The sequence below is a fragment of the Rhinolophus ferrumequinum genome, chromosome 18 (assembly GCF_004115265.2).
Source record: "Rhinolophus ferrumequinum isolate MPI-CBG mRhiFer1 chromosome 18, mRhiFer1_v1.p, whole genome shotgun sequence".
In the NCBI taxonomy this organism is placed as follows: Eukaryota; Metazoa; Chordata; class Mammalia; order Chiroptera; family Rhinolophidae; genus Rhinolophus; species Rhinolophus ferrumequinum.
Genome location: NC_046301.1, coordinates 20,772,195 through 20,797,610, shown reverse-complemented (window position 1 = coordinate 20,797,610; position 25,416 = coordinate 20,772,195). Strand labels below are relative to the sequence as shown.

General features: G+C 38.0%; 1 protein-coding gene across 2 annotated transcripts in view; it reads left to right on the top strand.

The window, feature by feature from the left end:
* NR3C2 (nuclear receptor subfamily 3 group C member 2) overlaps window positions 1-25,416 on the top strand; it is a 309,474-nt gene that overhangs the window by 129,592 nt on the left and 154,466 nt on the right. The window lies entirely within an intron of this gene.

Genomic DNA, 25,416 nt, shown 5'->3' with positions numbered 1-25,416 from the left:
GAGTACTCCATTATGCGGGGCTTTCATTTAAATTAGTTGAAATTAGCATTCTGCCACCAGCGAACAGGAAACACAGATGCAGAATGAGAATGCCATGCAGGCAGGAGAGTTTAGAGCACTTGACTTTCTAACGACTTTCACATTCAGAAAAGAATCATGACTCCCTTTGTACATGATTGTAAAGTAATAATGGGCAGAAATTATGTTGTGAGCTTTTTTGCTGTAACTGAGCTCAATTGGTGGATTTATGTGGATATCTATAAAATCAGGGACTGAATTTATTAAAATGCTTATATGATGAGACTTAGATTTCTTTAACCCTCTATTCCATCTCATGCCTAGGAAAGGCTGTATGCAACTATTGAGAAAACATCTTTGTACTTGACAGTTGCATGATTTCCTTATCTTGGTTGAGTGATCTGTGGTTGTCTGTTGGATTTATTCCGGGAAAGGGATACATCTCTCCTTCATCCATATTCCATTGGATGAGCCAAGAATGACGTCCACGCTATTTTATTTCATCAAATAACAAATTTGACTGAACTTTCTTTCAGTGACCATATGGTCATTGTGAAGAATCAAAACAATTGGTTCATATAATCAGAGTATTTTCCTCAGCTTTGTACAACCTGATTTTTACTAACCTATGTATTCACAAGCAATTGAATTAAAATACCCCGGAAGACAGCAGAGACAGACTTAAAAACCATCACAGTAGCTAGGTTTTTAAAGTGATTCCTGATTTGCTCCGTTATTATCAACTGGCTTTACCATGATATAATATCTTAGCAGTTCAGCTTATCTCAAGAAAATTGTGTTCCTGTTCATTGTGGTCTTTTATAGAGTTTGAATTGCTGGCAGAAATTTAAATAGCAGAATTATTTGTGCCACCTACCCAGCTTGCCCTGCAATGTCATTTTAGATAAAGCATAATATTTCTAATTCTATTTAACAAATTGCTTCCCGACTCTCCTAGTCATATATTAATTATAAAACAAATGATAAATAAAATTGCATGTGTATTTAATCATCTTTTAAAACACATATTGTAAAATCATTCCTTGAATACAACTATCACATTAATGTTTTCCTCTGAAATACATTTTATAAAAGATAAATGTATTGTATAACATGCCACAAGTGTGAAATAGATTCACTGAAATTATACAAAGAAGCATCAAACTCTTTAATATAATAACAGTTTGTTTGAGTGTGACTGAGGTTGCTTTGTTATATCCCCACAGGTAAGGGACAGTAGGGCAGCTGCAGTATGTACTCGTGGAAGCAGTTTTTTTAATTTCAGAAGATGAAGTATGCTTCCTCTCTCTTGCCCTTTCTATAAACCAGGCTCATTGCTTCTCTTATTTACACCACTAGAATTTGCACAACTTCAGCCGCATTCTTCAGGAGAGTCGCTTTTTAATTTGTCTTGCACGATACAAATTATGGATTAGAAAGACCTGAGCCTTTAAATTTTTTTTTTTTTAATGCATTCATTCTATGATAAAGGCTGTGGCAAGCAGAAAAGCACTCTGTTCTTGGGGCAGAAAACATTTTGGGCCCTGGTCTCCTCTGACATCCTGGGTTCACTTTTTTGGTATGATACGAGTATTTTACCCATGACAACTCTAGAGTAGGACTCTCAGAGCTCCTGTACCTTATGTAGAGACCTGGGCTTTGGAAATGAACCGTAGTTGTATAATCCTGAGAAATGGAGAGACAATTGGCCTCTGAGTCAGTCTAACTTGGGTTTAAGTCTGCTCTGCCAGATAGCTCTGTACCCAGAGGGTAGTTAGTTATATTTCACTTTTTCTGGACCTGAGTTTCTCATCTTTGAAGTGAGAGCAATAAGCTATAGCAGGAAGACTTGTTTGTAGAGTTAAATAAAAGAAAGCATGTAAAGCCTCTGACCCCTCAGTGCTGTGAGGTTCAGCACATGTTAGTTTTCTTCCCCTCCCCTTGAAGGTCAGGAGATTTGGCCAGTGACCTGGGATTGCAGTGCTGTGGGACAGTGTGCCATCTGATGGCAGACAGCTCTAATTGGAGCTCTGCTTGTCAGTGTAAAATGAAGTTTGGCTCATAAGCCAGAAAGGCGTGGATCCTTTCACCTTCCTTGCTGGTCAGAAGGCGGTACTAGTAAGATTTTTGACAGCATGATGGACTTAGCAGGAAACCTTATAGTAAATAACCTGAATGTATTTATTCCCTTATCTGATTTGTTACAAAAGACACAGATCTATTATTCCTGCAGGTCAAAGTAAAGATCACTGGTCAGTGCCCTGCCATGAGCTTTCCATGAGAACTTAGACATGTTCATGTGTCCTTTGGGCCATTCATTCGTGCCCTTATGTCAGCAAACATGTATTGAGTATTAATATATGTCAGGCCTTTTGCTGGGGGCCCAAAGACTAGGGCAATCATCTGATCTCAAGGAGTCAGTAGGCTGATGAGGATATGTATGTGCGCAAAGAATAAGCGAGAGGAATAAAAGTCCACACTGAGTCGTCCTCGGTTCTCCTTTACTGCTCTATTCCTTTGCCATTGCATCGCCCCAGTCTTCTTAACAGCCATTTCTCTCACATGGTATAAGGTACAGGGTAGAAGGTCAATAAAATACTTCCTTAGTGAATTTCATTGTTAGGGAACACGTTGCCAGCAGTCATTACTCACATGAGTAGAGATGGGCTGGTAACCATCTTTGGCTTCAGGTGTCTTGTATGTGACATGAAGGGGTTCGTGTCCTTTTAAATTTCTGTGGTTACTACTGTTAAAAATTGAATAATGATTTACCAAAAACTGATGTAATCAAATATGAATTAATGAACTAAGTTATTTGTTGTCCAGGCAATAGTTATGAATTAACCAAGAATTGAATAATACGTTGCTGGATTTTTTTCATTGTATAGATTGCATAATTTTTAGCATTTTTCTTGTTATAGTCTGAGAATGGGCAGAAAAATTTAAGACACCTTTTGCCAATTGAGTTACAAAATGAGGTAGATAAGGAACTGAACGGGTAACTAAACGCAATTCAACTGAAAACAACAGGCATCTGAATTTGAAGTTGTTAATAATGCTTTTTAAATTTCTTGATAGTCTTTGGAGAGTCTTGAAATGCTTGTCAGCAGCAATCACAGTGGGAAAACCACTGAGAGTTCTTGGAGTCAGTGTCACTCTTGTGTTTCGTTTATCAATGGGTATTTTTTTTTTAAGAAAATATCCCTTGGCATGAAGGAAATATTTATAAATTCTAAGGGTTATAAACCTGGTATCAATTATTTAAAAGTTTAATATTCTTTTGGAAAACCTCATCAATTTTTCAACGTTGTAATTATTACAGAAATTCCATTTTCCTGATCCTTGTCGTCATGTGTAATGGCTAAAATTGGTTTACCTGACGATACACGTGAGCAAGGTTATTTTAATTTTTATTTACTCAAAGTTATCTTCTTCCTTCCCATGCTGCTGCTTATCTTTAAAATTATTCTGATTGTGTACTTTCAAGTGCCGTATGTTTGCACTTGCAGCGCATGGAATATTTAAAATAATTTGTCCTTATAGTTTGTGATTTTCTTCCCCCCTGAGCTCTGTTTCCTTCCTTTTCCTTTGAAATCTCTGACTTCATCGCTTTGTACTCTTCGTATTCCATACACAGTCCATCACTCTCATTTTTCTGGAATTCTGTTTCTCAGCCTTCTAAGTCCTCCTCTTCGTATTCATGACATGTTTTCCTTATGTTTATCTTGTATCTCTTCCTTGCCACTCTGTCTTTTCATCTACCCCTGTCTTTATACCTTCTTAGAAGACAATGCTAGGGATTAAATGTGACTATATTTTTAAAAATATTAGTCCACAGAGGGTGAAGAAATGATGTCTGTTACTTGTAGGATGCCATCACACCATACAATTCTTTTAGAATTACTCTTTAATAATTCTTTCGATTACTCTTGACAAGTGAGTTTTTGGCAGTTTCCTGGTATTTCTGTCCTTTTGAGTGTGTACATGCTCGCGCGCGCCTCTCTCGGCCTCCCTCCCTTCCTCCGTCCCTCCCTCCCTCCCCCTAATTTGGGACTTTTTTTTTTGTCCCCTTTCTCCTTCCCAGCAGACACTTTGTCACTGTCCTCTCTGTATTCTGCTGATTTGCTCGCTGAATTTTTGTTGAAGGAATAGCCTGTGTGACTTCCCTACTTTTATCCCTACTGAGCATACTCTTATGCTATAAGATGTGTTAGGCTTGTTGCAGTAATTATCCTGAACGTATTTCCTTTTGACTCTCCTATTACATAAAATGGTTCTGACTATTTTAAATTGTTGTCCAAGCCTGCCTTGCAGTAAACAAGTTATCTAAAAGAGATATTTAGAATAGTTCATGAAAACTTTCAGGTGTTTAGAATCTTACCTGTACTTCAAGACCCACCTCAAGTATTACTGCCTCTAAAATGAATTGATCTCTTCCTGTTTTGCTTGCATGATATGAGTTCTTCATATTTTATAGCATTAATGTTATCTGTGGTTATCTTTACATATATTTATGCTTCCCTATTAGTTCCTTGAACCATCTTTGCGTCTCCTGAAGCATTTAGCATGATAGTGCCCTGCGTAGCATAGATATTTGTTGAATAGTTGTTAGACTGAATTGAGAGGTGGAAAGAGTGTAGAGAATGAGAATTCAGAGAATGTTGATATTGAACCAGATCTCTTCATAAGGCAGAGAGAAGCCATGGAACCTAGGGTAAAGATTGAAACTTGAATTGAGAAAGCACAAAGTACAGGACAGAAAACATGGATTTTTGAAGCCTTAAAATATATAATGAGTATGTCAATGTTTTGCAATTGAAGTTTCTTAATTGTGAAGGAAAAACATAAATAAAAATATAAATAAAAATAAACAATATTGTGTAAATGTACATTAAAGTGCTCTTCATTTTTTTTTTAATTTGGAAAGAACACGGAACTCATTATAATATACAGAACCATAGAATATGCTCAATAATGTTTGAATGAATTGAAACTTTTGTTTTAATTAAATATAATTAACTACAGTTCAGTTATCCCTGCATTTGCATATAACCACAGGCACTAATTTGATGGAGGAAAGTAAAACATGCTTTCTCTTATCTTTCACCCACTTTTTTCCCATGAGGCTAACTAGCTAGTGTCACAGCCTGTCTTCTCTCCTTTTGGGATTGGAATTAAACAAATGGATAAAAGAAAAAAAGAAAAAAGAAAAAAGCAGAGTGGAGGTCAAAGCCATGACAGCTTGAACTTAGAGACCTGGGGAGCAAGAACTAATGAAATGTCAGTGGGAGCTGAAGGCAATGACAGACACTGAGTGGAGTCCTCAAGAAATGGCTCTGGCAGGTACCTGCAGCTCTGGCGCAAGGAGCACAGGTGTCCTGTGACTCAGGTTGTTTCCCTTCCTGCTCCTTGCTTTCCCCAGCGGGCTTCCATCCCTTTCCTCAAATGGATTTTAACAATCACAAATTAACATAAAAGGTAAATTAATGCACATCCCAATCTGTTTCTCTTACTTTAGTATGGGTTTACCAGAGAAAACATCGTGTACCTGTATATGCTGTGAAACAGAATGAATTCTGTTACTTGATGTACTAGGCAAGGTGAAAGTCCTGTCCCCATTCTTGATATTTCTAGGTACACTGTACTCTTTGTAGTAATTGACATCTTTTTGCTATTGATCATACCTTTATTTCTAGTTAACCCTTCTAGAACAGATAACTATATTTATAAACTGAAAAGTTACAGAACAAGTCAGTTTTTATTTCTCCAGGGAAATAGGAGCACATTAACTCTGATAATAACAAAAAAAGTATATTTCAGAAGAATTGTGAGGATACATTATGCTTTAAAATTCATTTGCACAGTTGTTGAAAACTGGTTGTCCCATAGGACCACAGTGAAATTCTGTTACGGGATAAGTTTATCTACCATTATGAAATTTTCATTTTTCTGGATGTAAACAAAAATCATTTTAAGGTGAAAGTAAGATCTTTTTGTCAGTTCGAAGCAGCTGAAATGACTATTTTACAAAGTGTGATACAGACTGAATACAGTGCTTGTGATTCTAATTAGATTCTTAGTTTGTCCTACACCAGTGATAATAGATGCATTTTATGTTTACATATAAATTTGTCAACATATACATTATTATTTTGTAAAGACTCTGAACCTTTCCAGTTGATACTACGAGCTGAAAGCCTTAGGGCTTGGCTTTGCTTGTATTTTATTTTTGAATTATTAGTCATGAAAATTGTTTCCTCTTTTCATACGCCTGGCATAAAATGCATATTCTTGATAGTTACAACACTTCCAATAACAGGAAGAAAAGGAATTAAAGATTGTGGTCATTTAAAACTGCTCTCCACCAAGTTTAGGTCTAATTTAATCACTTATTTTGCTTTAGAATAATGATTTCTGAAATTTTTCTGAAAATTTCAGCACATTAGGGTGAAGTTTAGCTATTTCGTGAACCAAGAAGTGAGTCTTGATTTTCTTTTTTTTTCCCTTTGACAGTGCTTGGGTTCAAAATTCAAAATTGATTTCAGAGCCAGAGTGTAAAAAAAACTCGAGTCGTTCTCATTTTAAAGAATACACACTTTACTTACATCATAGTGTGAAATATAGTAAATAGTCTCCGTACATTATGTGTATACATGTATTTTCAGTTTAGAAATTCAGTGCATTTCTCACCAGATAAAATTTCTTAGGGGGGTATTTTCTGATCAAGTCATAAGACAAATTGAGCTTTCTTGAGGGGCAAAGGGTTTGGAGTGTAGCAGGGGAGAAGAACCCAGTGCTATCCAAAACTTAAAAAAAAAAAAGTATTGTTATATTTAAGGGCATGGGTTCATATTTAGTCTCCCCAAGTTATTATTTGTAGTCAGACCAGGGTTCTCTGAAAGTTGTACACATCATTTAGCAAATCCTAATGCACGCTGTCTTCAACTCACAAAATATGAGTAAGTTCTATTTGAAAACTTGATTCTGTAAGTCCTTTGAAACATGTCCTTAAAGATGGTTCCTTAACTACATCATGTTATTCAGAGCGTAGAATTCCATCTTGGGATGCTAGGAATCCACTTTCATTTTCTCTTAGACAGTACACTTTGGCTCCCAGGAAGGCAGTTCATGCCATGACTGAAGTCGACAGGCTGTCCTTTCGTGAGGTCCCACATGTGTAGAGCTGTCTCCTGCCTTCCCAGGTCACAGCCTTTGCAGTTGACTTTGGGTGCTTGACTAGTGTTGCCACTGCCACAAAGCTAGCAGGAGTTCTGGCAGGAGTGCTGGGGTGAGGTAGGGGTAATGGGAGCTGCCTTCCTGAGGTGGGGATTATTTGAGATTCGGGCACCATTTGTAAAACTGTTATTTCCTGTTATTCACTTGAGTTTTACAGCTCCAATAAAATAACACACATGAATTTGATTTAGGTTAATTTTTTAGAGATTTGGACAGTTTATATTATACTAGTTATAATCATGTAGGATTTCATACGCCTATGCGGATGACCCATGGCCAGGAGGATTCCAGGTTGTATTATTTTCTGTACAGCTGATGATTCATATAGTTTTAATAGTCTTTACATGTGCTCTTTGGGTACTCGTTATCTTAATATTACAAAGTAACAGACTTGAGTTTTTTAGAGCTGAAATTTAAGCTTTTATTTATGACAGTGTTCCATTTTGTAGGATTTTATGTGAATATTTATGAAAAACAAGGTGATGTTAATATTTAAGTTACTACTATGTATCTAGTTCCCCTAAAATGGTTCATTTTTCAAAACAACAGTACAGGAGATGTTATTTATGAATATTTTGATTCCTTTTATAAATTGAAATTTCGCTTCTCAAGATCAGTGGAAACAGACGCTATTAAGTGGTATTATCACATCACTGAACACACAGTAAATTATGGCCAGTCTTAATCTTGCTTGAAATAACATACAAAAACATGTTATTTTAACCAGAGTAAAAGACAGCTGTCAGTATTCTTGAAACTATTTATAAAAGTGAAATTTAACACAGGGTTATGGATTTAATGGTACAACTTAGCAGTAAGTCATTTCATAGTGTAGACTAAAAATAGTAAAACTACTGCCTTTCCTTATGCCTTTGTGACGTGGTACCCCATTTTCTCTTGAACAATTAATAGGAAATTGTGGTGTACTTGTGAGTGACTGACATTTGTTTCTCAGGAACAGCCTATTGTGGGAAAGGGAGAGTGCCCATACTCGTCCTTTTTCATCCAGTTCCACTTGCTAAGCAAACACCACATTATGTAACCGTGGTTACCAGACTATAGTCTTTTATCTAGTTTTGGGTAAGGTTGGCTGGGACTTTACGTATCATTCGGAGGAGTCAAACCCTGTCCCTATATTGCTGTAAGGCCATTATTTCTTTCATTCTTATACTGGGTCTTTTAACTTTATGGCCCTCTGTGTGATAAGAGAAAACTCTCCTGTCTTTGGTCCTTCCGTACTATTAATACATTCTGGATGGACGCTGAGGTCTATCTCGAGAACTGTTACGTCTGAGTTGTGAGTGTTTGAAAAGCCCTCCAAAAACCCATAGTTAAGTATGTTCTAGTTAATCAGAGCGTGCGATTCCTAATTTGTATGCAGAATTCCAGTAGTTACTAGGAAATAATCAACAAAAGAGCATCTCATTCCAGGAGCCCCCGCCTGGCACATGCTCCTTCTCCCCATCCCAGGAAACACTCTCAGGTCAAACATTTAAGGCTGTCATAAAATGTTCCCAGTAAGGATTCTAAGGTTCTGAGTGAGCTGACAATCTTCCATGAGGTTTACTATATTCTATATATTTTGGAATAATTTTAACACTAGTTTTGAGAAAAAGAGGTTTATGAATAATCAAGTGGTACTATAAAGTTTCATCAACCAAATTGTCCCGTTTATTCCGATCACACACTCATACATAATGTGTTTACTTAAATAAGCCTAGGTTGCAATATTGTCCTGTTTCAGGAATTGTAAATTGAATTAGGAATTTGTTGAGAGTTGCTTGGTATCTGTTGACTCTTAGAAATTCCAGATTTTCTTCCTTTCAGTTGTAGGAATGGCATATGGTAATACTAATTATTTTTATTATCTTTCATAAATTTCATCAGCTTTATAATATAAGGTTAGCTTTATCAACTTTGTAGCTAATTTAATTCCTCATAATCTCCTCTTTGCTTTTATAAATTTCAGAAATAAAAGTAAACAAAACTTTTTAGCTTAATTTCCGACCTCAGCAAATTATGTTCTTACCCTACAGATGTACAGTAGAAAATTCTTTCTTCCACCCTCACAAATCCTTTCTCCTACCTTTAGTTTCCTACACATGTCACTTACTAATGAACTTTCTGTTTAGTGTGGCTGTAATTATTTCAATTAATAAATAGTCTTCTCTGCCTAGAAGATAAGCAGTGAACTTAGGTGCATACTTCAGAATTGTTTCCCTCTCTCACAAATTAATTTCTATCATTATTTTCTTGTTTCTTCCTTGGAAATAAATGCCATTTTTAGGTTACTTTTCTGACTAAACTTGAATACGTCCACCTTTCTAGGACTCCAACAAATTATTTGCCATTTGTCTCTTCTAACACCATCTGTTCTTCACAGCAGATCCCTTAAAACACTTAGCACATTCGGAAAGTTTATGCTGCTTCTGGCTAAGTGCTTTCTTTTTTTTTTTTTTTTTTTTTTTTTTTTTTTTTTTTTATTTTTTTAATTTATTGGGGTGACAATTGTTAGTAGAATTACATAGATTTCAGTTGCGCAATTCCGAATCACATCATCCATAAATCACACTGTGTGTTCACCACCCAGAGACAGCTCCCCTTCCATCACCGTACATTTGATCCCCCTCACCCTCATCCCCCACCCCCCAACCCCCTTACGCTCTGGTAACCACCAAATTACGTTCCCCAGATTAATTTTCAAACCCCGTGGCCATCCTGTGGTCACCGACTGCCCTCCAATCCCCTCACCCTCCCCCCCACCCCCCACTCCCCCCGCCCATCTAGCAACCCTCAGTTTTTCCTCATTGTCTCCCAGTTTCTGATTAGTTCATTCACTTATTCTTTTCTTTAGAATCCGCAAATAAGTGAGATCATATGGAACTTATCTTTCTCTGTCTGACTTATTTCACTTAACATAATGTTCTCTAGATCCATCCATGTTGTTGCAAATGGTAAGATTTCTTTCTTCCTTATGGCTGCATAATACTCCATTGTATAAATGTACCACAGTTTCTTAATCCAATCATCTACCGATGGGCATTTTGGTTGTTTCCATGTCTTAGCTATTGTGTATAGTGCTGCAATAAACATAGGAGTGCATAGAGATTTTTGAATTGAAGTTCTGGATTTCTCCGGATAGATACCTAGGAGTGGAATTACTGGATCATAAGGTAGTTCCATTTTCAGAATTTTGAGATACCTCCATACTGTTTTCCATAGCGGCTGCACCAGTCTGCAATCCCACCAACAGTGCACAAGCGTTCCCTTTTCTCCACATCCGCGCCAGCACTTGTTGTTTGTTGATTTATTGATGATAGCCATTCTGACTGGGGTGAGGTGGTATCTCATTGTGGTTTTTATTTGCATTTCTCTGATGGTTAGTGAGGTTGAGCATTTCTTCATATGTCTGTTTGCCATCTGAATGTCCTTTTCAGAAAAATGTCTCTTCAAGTCCTCTGCCCATTTTTTAATTGGATCGTTTGTTTTTTTGGAGTTGGGTTGAGTAAGTTTTCCATAGATTTGTGATTTTTCTCCCTTTCCTTTCTTACCTGCATTAACTTTTTTCCCATGAACGGGCTTTCTTTTACCTATTGAACATGCTGGCCTGACTTTTCCTGTGTGACATGGTCTGGGCTGAGCACACACATCAGCCAGGGTGGGCCTCCAGTGCTCTTGGGAAACGGGGGAGGCTCCCCGCCTGAGGTGAGCTTCTGCACCCCCAAGTGTATCTGCCCCAACACCGTTATATCTGTCCCCCAGCTCGCCCCAGCCTAGGCCAGCCACCTCATCTCTTGTTCTGGAACTTGACTCTGTGCCCGCTGCACAGATGGGTGTGATTCTGTTGCCTGGTTTCCTATGGGCTTGCTAACTCGGACCCTTTCCTTCTTCATAATTGGCAATCTCTGCTCACTGGCTCTAGCCGGTCACCTAGCCTTTTCTTGCTGTGCCTTTTCTGGGTCTCACTCTTCTGTTTCTTGGCACCTTCTTGTCCCAGCCCTGTGTCCCTTCTCTGGTGTCCCTGTTGAGCTCTTGTACGTTGCCTCCTGTCCCTGTGACCCACTGTGCTGGGGGGTCACTGCACAGCGTCTCTGGGGCCAACTCTTTCTTCTTTTCTGGCTCTTTGAAAATTCTATTATCAGTTTGGATACGTTTAACTAAATCAAGGTGGGGAGGAGGCCAAGGTGACATCCTGATTTCTGAACATTATTTTACTGTATTAAAAAAATTATATTGTTGACCATATTCTTTAAAGCATGGTAACATTTGCATATATGTTATATTTGTCTTATGTTCCTTATAATGTAAAATCTTTTATATTAATTTCTCTCTGCCAAAGGGTACATGTAGTATATACATTGTTTCAAACACTAGAAAGAGAATATTGATATAAATTTTGAAATTTGTATTGCAAATAGGTACTGATGGTACAATTTTCATTGAGGACGTATGCAGTGTCCTTGAAATCAAGTCAGGACATCTAGCAGTTCTAGTCTTATGATCCTGAAATTAAACATAAGAGGTTTAGTAAATTTTATTTGAGGTGTTTCTCTGTAATAAAATAGAAAGAGAATGGCCAGGCTCTCTCATATCTTTGGGGATGGGTGGTCAGGGTGGCATCAGATGGCTGTCCTTCTATTTCTCATCTGGCAGCAATGCGTGGCAGGAAGTAAGACAGATCTAAGTAACTCTACACTGCTTCTTGCCTTGTTGCAATTAAAACCGAGGCACGCCCTTCCTCAACTTCTTCACCATCTTTCATCACTATTTATAAGTACACTGAAATCATTTTTTTCTTTTTTAACAAACTTCAGTGGAACTACTTCTGACCACTAAACAATGTCACATTTGCTTTGATATCTGTGCCATTTGCCTTGTTTTAAAAATGTTTTTTCATCTTTTCTCAGATCTATTCCAAAGGCCAAAGCCTAACTTAATTTTTAAAACTTTTGAGAAAAGCTTCTGTAATTGCTTTTAAGAATGTCAGGGAAATGAGAAAAATTTATTTTGGTGTAAGCCAACAATTGTCTTTTATAAGTACAGATTTTCGCAACCTTGAAAGATAATTAAATCAGGCATTAAAGCCAGTAGTAAAAATATGAGTACCTTTTTATTTGAAAGCTTACCATATCTTACTGGAAACAGAAAAAGACTGGCATTCTTTACTTAAATCACAAGAGATTTATTTTCACACTCATGCATACACACACGCACACGAAACAGGACTAAGCATGTGAATCCTGATTCAACACTCTTAGGAGCAATTTTTAATAATTTTAATCTCCATGATTCTCATCTTTTTTATAAGAAATAGAAGTCACATTGACTTCTAGAACTTTCATTTTGATTTTTCTTGCTTTGAGGAAGAGTTATTTTAAGCAGGCTTGAATTTTTTTTTTTAAGAACGAGGAAAATAATATAACATTGTTTTATATACGTGTGTGTGTATGTATGTGTGTGTGTGTGTGTGTGTGTGTATGTATGTATGTTATACATCATGTATATTTATAAATATTCCTTTACTTTCCAGTAGGGATTTGTCAGCACCCCTAGTCCCACCCACATCCTGACACTAGAATATGGCCTCCAATTGTAAGGGATTTTAGTGTATTTTGTTAGTTGATATATGTCAAAGACAGAACAATGTCTGGCCTATGCTAGGGACTTAGGAGTGGTGCTGAGTAAATGAAAAGAGGGCCAGAATCATTTCAGCACCTGCTTATTGCTCGTAGCACACAAACTATAGGCTTGGAGAAAGATTTGGAGGTAATCGTTCCTATCCCTTAGTACCAGGAAAGCAACAAAGATAAAGTGAGGAAGGAGGTACAAGTGAACTAGCTAGACAAAAAGGTGGGCCCTCGTTAGTTCTTTGTTCTTCCACTCTTAACAACCCGCACATAATCTAAATGGTCCTTTTAATTTTATATTTAATAATTTTAATGTTTGCTCTAATAAGAAATATCCATACCTCTGGTAATATATAGTTTCTTTTGATAATATGGTAGCTTTACTCTCAAAGCCAACACGCATGAGTGAGGGGTTGCAGTAGGAGGAAGGAGACAGAGAAGAAAAGAGAAAGAGGTAGAGAAGAGAAGAGGAGACAGAGTATTTGGTACATTTTTTTCCTGATTTTTATCTTAAGAGTAAGGTAGGGTGTAATATACCTGAAAAAGATGATAACTCATGGAATAAATAATTACTGCATTTTTATGTACCTTTGGATTGGCCACATGGAGCAGCACTGAGTCAGCGGCCGTGTGTTAGCATATAATTTTAGCTAGCCAAAGGACAGCCTTTCTGAAGCTTTAGGTTTCAGATAGTTTTAGAGGGAGAAAAATCAAAGGAACAGCCCCAGACTTCAAACCCTAAGAAAAAATAAAGAGCCAAAGAAAGTACTTAGGATTCTCTCATTGTTCTGTTCATGCCAAGTCAGGAAATGATCATACAGTGCGGTTTACTAAAATAATTTTTTTTAAAAAAACTAAGATTTTTAGTTAAAAATGGAAATCATGAAATTGATCAGAAAAAAATGAACAAAGTATATAACAACTACTATTCTAAAAATAATAGCCACATTTGGTAGCAAATGTAGTACTGGAAGGGAACTCAGCTGTCTGCGGGTGGGGATGACACCTCAATACTCCAATGTATTGCATTGAAGGCCTGAGACCACTATACTTAGTCAAGTGCTATTGTCCACAGAATAGTAAATGAGCATTTTCTTGACCTGGAAATGCTGTCCTATGGCAGACCCTGGTTTTATCATTCAACCCAGAGGCCAGAAATGTGTTAAATGGAACCATAAGGAATCCCTAGTTTTTCAGGTCAAAAACAGTTGGGAAACAGCAGTTTCACATGCGGCTTAATCCTCTAAACTGTGCTTAAGTGGGAGAGTTGTAAAAGGCATCTCTGTAGGGAACTGAAAGGTAAGCATGGGGAACTGTTGATGGAACAGTACAGCATTGATTCATTAATCCTGAAGGATATCAGGGGTGAAGAAAAGGCGCCTCTGAGCTTCTTTGCAGACATAGCTATCTGAACCTACTCAGTCTCGTGCCCTATGGTTGCCCCTGCTTAGTGCTGCTGCCTTTTTCTTCGGAGGGAATTCTTATGAAAAATACCTGAAGAGCAGCAAATCTTGCCACTGCAGATTTTTGCATGTTTGAGTATCCGTGTGCTTCCTCTTCAGTGTGTGTGCGCATGCACACCTTGTTTTCAGAGATTCCTAGTGAGGCTGGTCCATCGCCTGAGTAGCATTGTGCAGCCCTGACAAAACCATTCTGTTCGGTGATGCCTGCCGACAGGAACCAAATGCAAATCAGGCCACCTTTAAGCAGAAAAGGACACCACAGCTGTTTTGTGTGTGTAGTTATACTGTAGGTTCCCATAAAGAAAGCCCTTGGTGATTTGAAAAATACATTAGTGTTTTGGAAAGGGACTTGTTTACCTGTTATAAGCTAATGTATGAATGGGAAAGTTCTTTTTTTTTTTTTTTCCTGATCGATTCCATATACTTTTCACTGAAAGTTCATTTCAGAGTATTAAGCTGACCTGGAAGCAGGACTGTTATTTCACTCTTATAGAGTTCACCCTAAGGAAATCAGTTTATTACTTGGGAATTTTTTTGTTTTCTTTGTTTTCTCTAAAATGACAACTCATTGATTATTCAGTAACCAACATGTTAAAGAACAAATTTATTTAATCCCTTTAAAATAAGCATTGTTTAGAACTTTGTATTAAGGTGCTATTTTTTAATATCTGCTCAAAGTCAGATACAGGGTAGATTTGAAGTAAATATGGCAGGTGTCATGTCGACAAAAGTACTATAACATTGTAATTTACGGGTTTTAAAATGGACTTCTCGAACCCTATTACATGGCGATTCTTGAAATGATGAAGGGTTTCCCTTTATCCTACGGGAACAAACTTAGTATAAGGCAGGGAGAGGCGAGGTTGCAAGTTGATGCCAAAGCCCCTGTGATCTGAGGCACAAGTCATGCAAGGCAGCAGTAACAGTTGAATTCGGTTGGCAAATCAGAGGGCAGAACCAATGGCAAGGGAGTCATTATTTCTAGAATGCAAGAAAACCCACTCAGGGAGAAAGTTGGTTTGGAGCTTTGACTCATTAATTATATTGGTAGAAAGAAGCCACATTCTGTTGCCCAGGAAGACCATGAAGAAGCATGTTTTACATCAACTGTTGGAAAATGTGATAAACAGAAAAACATGCTGAAATCAGTAACTTCTAAATAACTCAGGTTCAAGGTCCACAGCTACGTCTAGAACCCATTAGGACTCAGTGTCTCCATCTGTGTCAGGATCTAAGTCTGCATCTTAACATAAGGATAGTTAATGTTCAGGGGGAAAAGTTAAATCACTATATATATATATATATATATATATATATATATATATATATATATATATTACATTTCAAAAGCAAAGTCACTAATTAAAAAAACTCAGCAAGCATTTTGTAGTAATCTCCTTAAAACATCATTTATATATCCAGCAAGCATTTAGAGGTAATCTCCTTCAATCCTACTTTATAAATTACCCGTTGATGATGTAATAACGTTATGATTCCTTCTCAGATGATTCTAAATAATTTACACGGTATAGGAGTACACTCACATGTGCCTGTGATTATAGAGGCAAAGTAGAACGTGGGGGCGTTTTATAGCACATGTATTTGGCCATTGTCATAGCAATCACTGATTGACATTTCATGGTCAATAAATGCTTCTGGAGATGATTTGATGTTAGATCTTTTTAGAGATCCTGCATATGCTCAAATTATTCTACCAGACACAGTTTTCTGACAACTTCCTGAATATGGAAACTCCTTAATAAAAAAGATGGTGAGTGCTTTTCATTCAATATGCCTCATTATATATGCATAAAAATGACCATTGCTAAGGTCAGGGTGTCAGTGAAGACCACATCCCAGTGTTCAACCATAAGTCTCTCCCACTGATGCTTCCCTCCCTTTGATTCCAAGACTCTGCATTATCTTGCTTTCCTGCTTCTTTCTCCCTGCTCCACCCCACCACCCCCACCCCCGCCCAGGTTTGTTAGCAAGTTCTTCTTTCTCTGCCGAAGCAGAAAGGTTAGTTTTCGGTAGATTTCCATCTATCATTTGTTTTCTCCTTATTTCAACTTTTTACTGGGTTTGCTCGTTCATTGTTCTAGGAATAAAATCTAGACTCCTTGGTTTCTAAGAATAATCTGTTTCTTGTTGAACATGTTTTTCATGCTTGCCCCATTCAGTGGTCCTTAGTTTTCTTCCAGTTCATCGGACCGATTTGCTTTCATTGTCAGTATTGTATATATTTAAAGTAGTGATCAATCACTTTAATTATATCACTTTAACATGGTAGATTTTTGTACCCATCTCTCTTCATTTTCCTTGCCACGTTTTCGCTTGTCTACCAGATGTTTCAACTCATTGTCCTAGAATCGTTTCAAACTACTTTATAGGTGTTGGAGACTTCGTCATTTGGATCATTTTCAATGCTTGTCTCTGGAGGGCAGCTCATTGAGTGCTGGATTCCAGTGTCTTTGCCATTGTCGGGACTTTTCTTTTTTCTTTTTTTTTTTTTTTTGGTCTAGCTCATTTTCACCTTGCCCCATTCCTCCATGAAGCTTTCCCTTCAGCTCAATTGCAAGTTATTGGACTCTCTTTCAATTCTGATTTATTTTTAAGCCATAGGTGACTCTTATCAAGTAGTGCCTTTAATATTTACCAATCTTCAGGTCTTAGCTTCCCTACTCAAATATAAACTCATGGAGAGTAGTGGCCATTTGTTATCTTTGTATTCCCACATAGCTAGTGTTTAGAAAAAAATTGTTTGATTAAGTAATTCATTACCATTATGTGTCTAATAGCTAAATTTGACTATGTTCCCTGTTTTATTTGAAAATACATTTTATTCTAGATTTAAATGTTTTTGCCTACTTTCCAAAACAGATTTTTACATATGATCAAATGCTAATTTGGCCACCGCTTATATTTAAGGAGAAAAATTTACTTAATTGCTTTCCTTGCTTAGGTTCTGATTTTTAAAATGAAATTCTACACATACTAGTGTGGGCTTCAGTTTCTTATTCCTAGTTTTCCTTTCCTTTCCTTTCCTTTCGGTCAAACTACTTTTCTGTTGGACAGAAGCTATGCTTTCTTAATTATAATTTTAAGTCCTAGATGAGCAAATTGCATTCATTTAAATGAAATTTAGCATGTAGAAAACACATATCTCATTAAACAGAGCCAATTTAATAAATACTATTAATGGTATAAACTGTTGTGAAAGCAAACAAAAACAGTAAATCGGAAAAGACTAATGAGCCACTGCAGTGCTTTAAAATTCTGCTTTCCAAGCTATTTATATCCTTGAATTTTTCTGTATCAGGTAACTTTAGGTATAACTGTATTCATACAGCTGAGATTGTAAAATGTGTACCAATTCTTTAATTCCTACCTTTGGTGCATTATGAAATGTGGCTTAAGAGTACAGACCTTATTGAGTGAGGAATTATCCCTCAAAAAATCAATGGATCACTTATCATCAAAGGTAACACCTTGAAAGAAAATGCACCACAAAAATCATTCTCAGATTGATTCTCCCTTAAATAATGGGGAAACTAGACTGAGATACTTCAGGTTAAATGTATAACTCAAAATAGATGCTTATCAAAACAAAAGGAAATAGTCAGCAAAGAGGTGTTTTTTGTTTTTTTGGGTTTTTTTGTTTTGTTTTGTTTTGTTTATTTTTTTGTCTATTTAATGTGCCGGTAAGAATTTTAGTACACCAGTTGTTAAAGGTTGATTTATGTTTGTGAAATTTTTTTATATTGAGTGTTCTCCAAAAACTTATATTCTTAGATTTTGTGTTCTTTATATAAAAGAGTATGTATTTGAATCTCAATAATTGTTTATCCTAATGAGCTAATGTGGCTGTTCCCAACCCACACACTGCAGACACCAGGGGAACTAGAATTCTTATAAGAAATGCTCAAATTCAAATGCACACAAAACACTCCCTGTACAGTAAATAAACACCATGGCTATTGTAGTACCACTATTTCATAGTATATTTTTAAAGCCCTTTTCTCATGCTGCTTACCAATGGTATGCATGCTTATAAAAATTAGAAACGGTACAGAAAAATATAATATAGAAAAGTAGAATTATCTGTAATTCCACTAATGTGGCAGTTACTGTTAAGAATTTAGACTCAACAGTAATACTAACTAACAATAGTCAGAATAAAAAGAATGCTTAATGCATGTTTGATGCTGTTCTAAATGCTCTTACATGTATTGAGTAATTTAATCTATAACAACCCTCCATGGTAGGAGCTTTGTTACCACTACTTTACAGATGAGGAAACTAGCCCAGAAAGGTTAAGTAAACCTGATATATATTGCACCCAGGTTTTCCTATGGGTAGACTATCATTTAATATTATAGTTATTATATTATTTTGAAAAAAAAGGAACATACCATACCGATATTGTTCTACCACTATCAGGTCCAAAACACTCTCCCTGTAATTCCCAACCTGCTCTTCCACCCCAATCTTACATATTAATTAATGGCACTACCATCTAATATTTCTGCAAGTCCTCTTGGTACTATATACTTAAAAAGGAAAAAGAAAAAAGATCCACAATGCAGCCACCTCTCACTGTCTTTACTACTTTAGGCTTAATTCAAGCCTTTATCATCTCCTGCCTAGATAACTGCAGGAACTCCTTGGTTTGTCTCCCCACTTCCGACATCCCCCACCTCCACAGTCCGTTCTCCAAGCAACAGCCAAAGTAAGATTTTTAAATGTCAATCAGATCATGTTACCCTCCTGCTGAAAACATTTCCATATTCGCGCCACTCCTGAGGGCGCTTAGAATAACATTCTAGCTCATTACCATCGCCTTTCCTTTGAGACCCGTATGGTCCATCTCCACCTTCTTAGGCCTCACATCCCACCACCTCCCATCTCCCCTTCTTCCTTGTTGACTTCACGTCCATCACATCGCTCTCATTAATGTCTCTGGATTGTGTCACATCCCTTCAGGGACTTTACACTTGCTCTTCCTTGTGTTTGGCATCTGCACATGGCTGGAAACTTGGTCATTTCAGTCTCCCCAGAGAGGCCTTCTCAGGCTGCCTGTCCAGAGAATCGTATCCCCCACCACCGCATTCAGTCTCAGTGTCTGTCCTTTTCTTCATAGTCCTTACCACCACCTGCAATCACGTACTTACTTCCGTAAGATGTATTGTTCCTACTCCAGTAGAAACTCCATAAGAACACGGCTTTCTCTGTGTTGTTCATCCAAGTTCCCAGAATAGCGGGGCCCTGGGTAGATTCCAGTGAACAGCTTAATGAATGAATGATGTAAGCACACCAGCATGTTCAGATAAGTATGTAAGGAGGTTTACTGAAGTTCTGTTTCTATATTCCCCCAAATTCTCACTCTGCTCTAGGTCGTTGAATGAATACTCGAATTGGTTCCACAGGAGGGGAAAAAAAAGAAACTTTTTAGTAGCTGGAGGTGATGGTAGAAGCTTATATATGATTAAGTGATGGTACAACAGATAGATTTGTTTACATCATATTGAGTGAGTTTAAGAAAAAGACAAGTATTCTTTCGTGAGAAAAATTTCACTGAATAGTGGATCAGTCACTACTGTATTATGTAATTGTTTTAAAGATGCGGAAAGTTAATTTTATATATGTTAATTCCTGGAACAGCATGGTGCATTGTAGATTCTCAGGGAGCCAGTTTCTCCAGTCATTTTTTGATCAGTAAAAATCATTTTTGCTCGCACAGCTTTTTACTGCTTCCCCCAAAGCATCCAACCGTTTTAGGGGAAAAAAACCCAATAAGTGGTTTTGATGATTGGCCAGTATATCCCCTCCCAACTGTCAACCAAAATTCACATGACTCTTTGATTAATCTCTTCAATTTTCAGTGGGTCATTAGAACCATTCTATTGGGAACTGAAATAGTTGCCTCTCTCTTTTGCTTCTCTGAGAGCAATACTGTTTTTACAAATGGAAATAGGATGTTCACTCATCTGCTTTATAATTTCTCATTTATATAAAATCTTGTGACCTACCCTTGTCTGTTGATCATAAACTCCTTTCTGTGGACAGTATTTCTTTAATTGCCAAGATGAAAAATGACCAGTTTGGATAGTTTTTTTACAACTTGCCAATAGTAAATGGTTTCGTGGGGTAAAATACCATTTTTTTCTTTTTTTAAGGGGGGCGCAGCTCACAGTGGCCCATGTGGGGATCGAGCTGGCACCCCACTCTAACCAACTGAGCTTACCCGGCCACCCCTAGAATACCATTTTAATGCATGCATTTATACAAAGAATTTAACCAAAATAAGCATAGATACCATCATATAGATTCAAGAAAAAATTTTAAGTGTCAAATAATTAGCTGTTCCAGAAAGAATAAGTTTTTACATGTAGATTTGTAAAGCTTGATCTGGGTTAAATAATGCTTATTTATATGTATAATACCTTGTCTTTCATTTGAGCTTGCAATTCCATTTGGATAAAACTTGACCATGGCATACTGTCCCATTTATCTTTTGTATCCATCTTTACCTTAAATGGGTATCTCGAAAAAGGTCTTAGAGATTCAGCCTTTTTATAGTGAGAATCATGGCCCAAAGAGGTGATTTGCCAAGGTTTTACCAGGTAATGTCTGAGCTAGAACAGAACTGGAATCCAGCCTCCTCACTGAGCCTCTGTCCCAGCCTTTGCCCCTGCATGTCTGGCCCTACAGTTTGAGCCTCACATCCAATGTTAATGCTTAAATAGTTTCTACCGTAGCTCTGGATTCTTACATACAAAATCACTCAACAACTTTTGTATTTTGATAACACTTGGTGTCTAAGAAGTGAGTTCAAGATCTGACCCCCCTCTTCCTCCCCTCTTCCTCTCCCCACCCCCTTTATAAATGCATAATGTATTTCTTAAAACTGAATGTGTAACCTTTCAGTTTCAAAGATAACCACATGATAGGGTGTCGGTTGAGCCTGGAGTCTTCCTGACCCATCGCGCTTTGGGGCCTGCGTTACGTGTTAATAATGCATATGTCTGTGAGACAGCTGGCTGAGCTTTTGAGAATAGTCTGTGTCCCTGGATTATTATTTTTTGTTCCCTCTGTGCAAAGTAAATGAACCGCATGAGAATTGAACCTATAACCTTGGCCTCATTAATTTACCTTCTGTAAAATTGCCTTTTGGAAATTTATGTTCTACTGTAATGAGATTAGGAGTGCAGTTTCATTCATTGAGTAAATAGTAGCAGCACTGCTCTAATGACAGCAGAGAGCACAGAGAGGCACAGGGCAAGGTTTTTGTCCTCAAGGGATTAGGATAAGTGCACAGGTCACTGATGTAAGGGTAAAAGCGATGACTGCTGAAGGGGCAGCGTTGACCGAATGCTCCAATGAATCAGGAGGCAGCAGAGCGGTGCTTCCTACTGGGAGCACATCAGGGATTTGTGAAGGATGGACAGGGTTTCCAGAAGAGGGAGGAGGGGCAAGGACGTGCTGGGCTGTGTACATGGCGGTATCCACACCCTGACAGGGAAATTGGAGGGTGGTGAGCACAAAGTCAGGCAGCGTGAGAGGATCTGCAGGGGAAGGTTGATTAGTAAGAGGGGCTTAAATGTCCTACGGGGGGTGTCCTATATGGTAGTACTGGGTGGGGACGATTGACGATTTCTAAGCTAGGAAATAACACAGTCAGAACTCGAATGGAAATTCATCTGTCAGCCACTGTAGAATGAAATGCAAGGAGGCGAGGCTGGGGTTTAGGGAAGAACACTCAGGAGGTGATTAGAGCCGGAAGTAGTGTCACCAAACAGCGGAGTGAAGAGAAGCAATGTGAGAGGGTGCAAGGCTGGAACGAGCTGTACTTGGTGACTGACTAGATTTGATAGTTAAGGAGGAATACAAGGTTTGAAGCTGGGTGACTAGCAGATGGCAGTGCCCTTCTAGAAGCTAATAGAACAGAGAAGAGAGGTTATGTAAAGGAAGGAGGTGACAACACGAAATTGGAACATGGGGGAGAGGTTGGTGCTGGATATAAACATTTGGGAAGTCAGAGCGGTTTGAGCTGAGGTGGTGGATGAGATCATTAAGGGAGAGAGTGTAGAAACAACAAAAAAGATGGTCAAAGGTAGAGAACTCCACAACGAAAATCTATATTGATGATCAAGAAAATAAGAGCCTGAAAAATAGAGGAGGCATTATAAAGAGAATGAGCTCAATACAGTGTTACAGAAACTGAAGGGAGGGCTCCCGAAAGGCACAGCGAGGCAAATGTGCTCTTTTGTCATTGAAAGATGTTAGTGAATAAGAAGGAAAAATATTTCATGTTTAGTTTGATTTTATAATCAAACAAATGTATTTGCATTTCACTGTGCAGCTTTTTTTAATGCAATTTATACAATTTCTCATAATTTGTTTCTGTTGCGTACTTTTCACTCTCAAAACAGTTAAAAACAAATCACATCCCTTTATGTAAAGAATGCAGTCGGACTTCAGAATTGATGACGTAATGGTTTTTATGAAAATGCCAGTTTTCAGGTGTTTGAGTGCCTGTTATATACCAGGTACAGTTCCATGCACAGTGGTGAGTAACACAGAAGAAAATACTGGGCCCAGTTGAGTTTACTGTCTTGTGTGGATGAGGTAAACAACAGACAGACTCAAGTTTTCACAGACACGTTACATGGAGATATGCTTCATAAAGAAAACTAAAGAAGAAAGGGATAGGGAATTCTGCGGACAGGGTATTTTTAGTAGAGTGATCAGAGAAGTTCTGATGGAGAAAGTGACATTTGGATGAAGCCATGAAGGAGGTGAAAGAGGGGCCTATGGAGATAATCTAGGTGAAACCAGGCCACCAAGTGCAAAGGCCCTAGCAAGGAGGCCGGTGTCGCTGAGGTGTAATAGGCAAGTGAGGGAGATTAGTGACGTCTCGGGACAGATTGTGGCCCTGTGGTCATAGGGAAAGTCCTTGGGTAGTTTTGAGCAGAGTAGTGAATAAGGATTCCTACGGGAGAAGGAACGGGGCAAGGAGAAACAGGGAGAGGCTTTATAAAATTCCAGGCAGCAGTTTTGACAGCTTGCACTGGCGAGGTAGCAGAGGAGGTCGTGGGTAGTGATCAGAAGCTGAAGGTATTCTGAGAGTACAGTGAATGGAGTTTAACAGATTGGATATGTGCTGTGAGAGAAAAAGAATCAGGGATGAGCCCAAGTTTCTGTATTAGTTTGCTAGGGCTGCGTAACAAAGTACCACAAACCGAACTGGCTGGCTTAAACGACAGAAATGTACCGTGTCACAGTTCAGGAGGCTAGAAGTGCAAAGGTTAACGTGTTGGCTGAGTTGGTTTCTTCTGAGGGATGTGAGGGAGAATCTGGTCCATGCCTCTGTCCTAGCTTCTGGTAGATTGCTGGCCGTCTTGGGCATTCCTTGGCTTGTGAAAGCATCGCTGCCTTCATTTCTGCCTTCATCATCACATGGCATTCTCCCTGTGTGTGTCTTTGCCAATTTGCCCTTTTAATAAGAATACCAGTCACGTTGGATTGGGGCCCACCCTACTCCAGAACTACCTCATCGTAACTAATTATATCTGCTATAACCCTGTTCCCAAATAAGGTCATACTCTGCGGTCCGATGGGCTAGGACTTCAACATAGTAATTTGAGGGAAAACACAATTCCACCCATAACAGTTGCCTTGAACTGAGATGAGAAATTCTGTGGGAGGGTCAGGGGAAGATCAGCGAAATTGTAGAAGTTTGAGGTACATATCAGACACTCAAGTAGACATGTCAACTGGGCATGTGGATAAATGGGTCTGAAATTCCAGGGAAGGGTCTGGGCTACTGATAAACATTGGACGCCCCTGGTATATTGATGATATTTAAAGCCAAGAGACGAGATGATATCACCAAGAAAGTGAGTTCGGATAGAAGAAGAGGAGAATTCCAAAGACTAAATTTAAGAGACTATTAAATACTGGGACCAAAAGTAAGGCTCACAGAAATGTCAAATACGAATCCTATGTATGCTTGTAGTTGTGAAAAAACAATTACATTTTAATGATGATTTTAAGTTGTATCCTAAATGTTTACAAAGTCGTTGTATTTTCCAGTGAAGTGTAAGAGAGTTAGATAGAGTATGGATTGGACTTTACTGGCTAATGTTGCTGAAGAAGTTACTGGTGCTGAAATGGAATGTTTTGAATGCCATAAAGAAGTCAAAGGACACCAATAAAAATAATAAAGAGCTCTTTCCTCGGAAGGAGAAACAACTTTGGAGAACATTGTTTCAGTCCTTGATTTAAGAAGTCGTTTTCTAGAAAGTCAGTCATGCTGCAATGTTCTGAGCAGTTGAGTAGTTTGTTCCTTCATCTATTTGTGGTGAGAGTGTAGTTAAACATTTTAAAGAATTAATTGTAAAGGCAATATTATCACATTTTTAGCTAATTTGAAAAACAGAAATACTCCCTGTAACAACCATTCTAGCCTTTTGGTATGTTTTTTCTGAGGGAGTTTTTTTTTTTCTTTTAAATCCTGATTTCACATGGAAACAACAGCAGTGACCACAAGGTGAAGGCTTTGACATAACAATTCACCCAGAGTTTTCTGAACACGTCAGTTCCCATTTCTCTGAGCCACTGTACCTATTGCTTCCTCTGCCCTCTTTCTTGGTCTGGTTGTCATCTAGTCTGCTTCAAAATTCAGTTCTGCTGTCACGTTTCCGGAAGTACTTTCTGACCGGCCTATTCCCACCCTTTCTGGTATGGAGGGCTACACCTACAAAGTGCCATCATGTGACTCCACACCATAGCACTTACCATCATAGTTCACGTCCCTGCTAACTTTGAGAACCAAGACTGGGTTTTTTATATTTATTTCCTCAATACTTTGCACTAGATCTGTGGGTAGATATTCAGGAAATATCTGCGGACTACAAATGAAAAAAAAAAGAGCTGTTTTGCCTGCTCGGTACACATCTAAACTGTCACAGAACTGATTCCTAATGAGAATTTAAAATGTTTTGTTTAGAATGTGCCAATAAAACAGTAATATAGATCTTGAGAAGATTCCTTTTAAAAGGTATTCATAC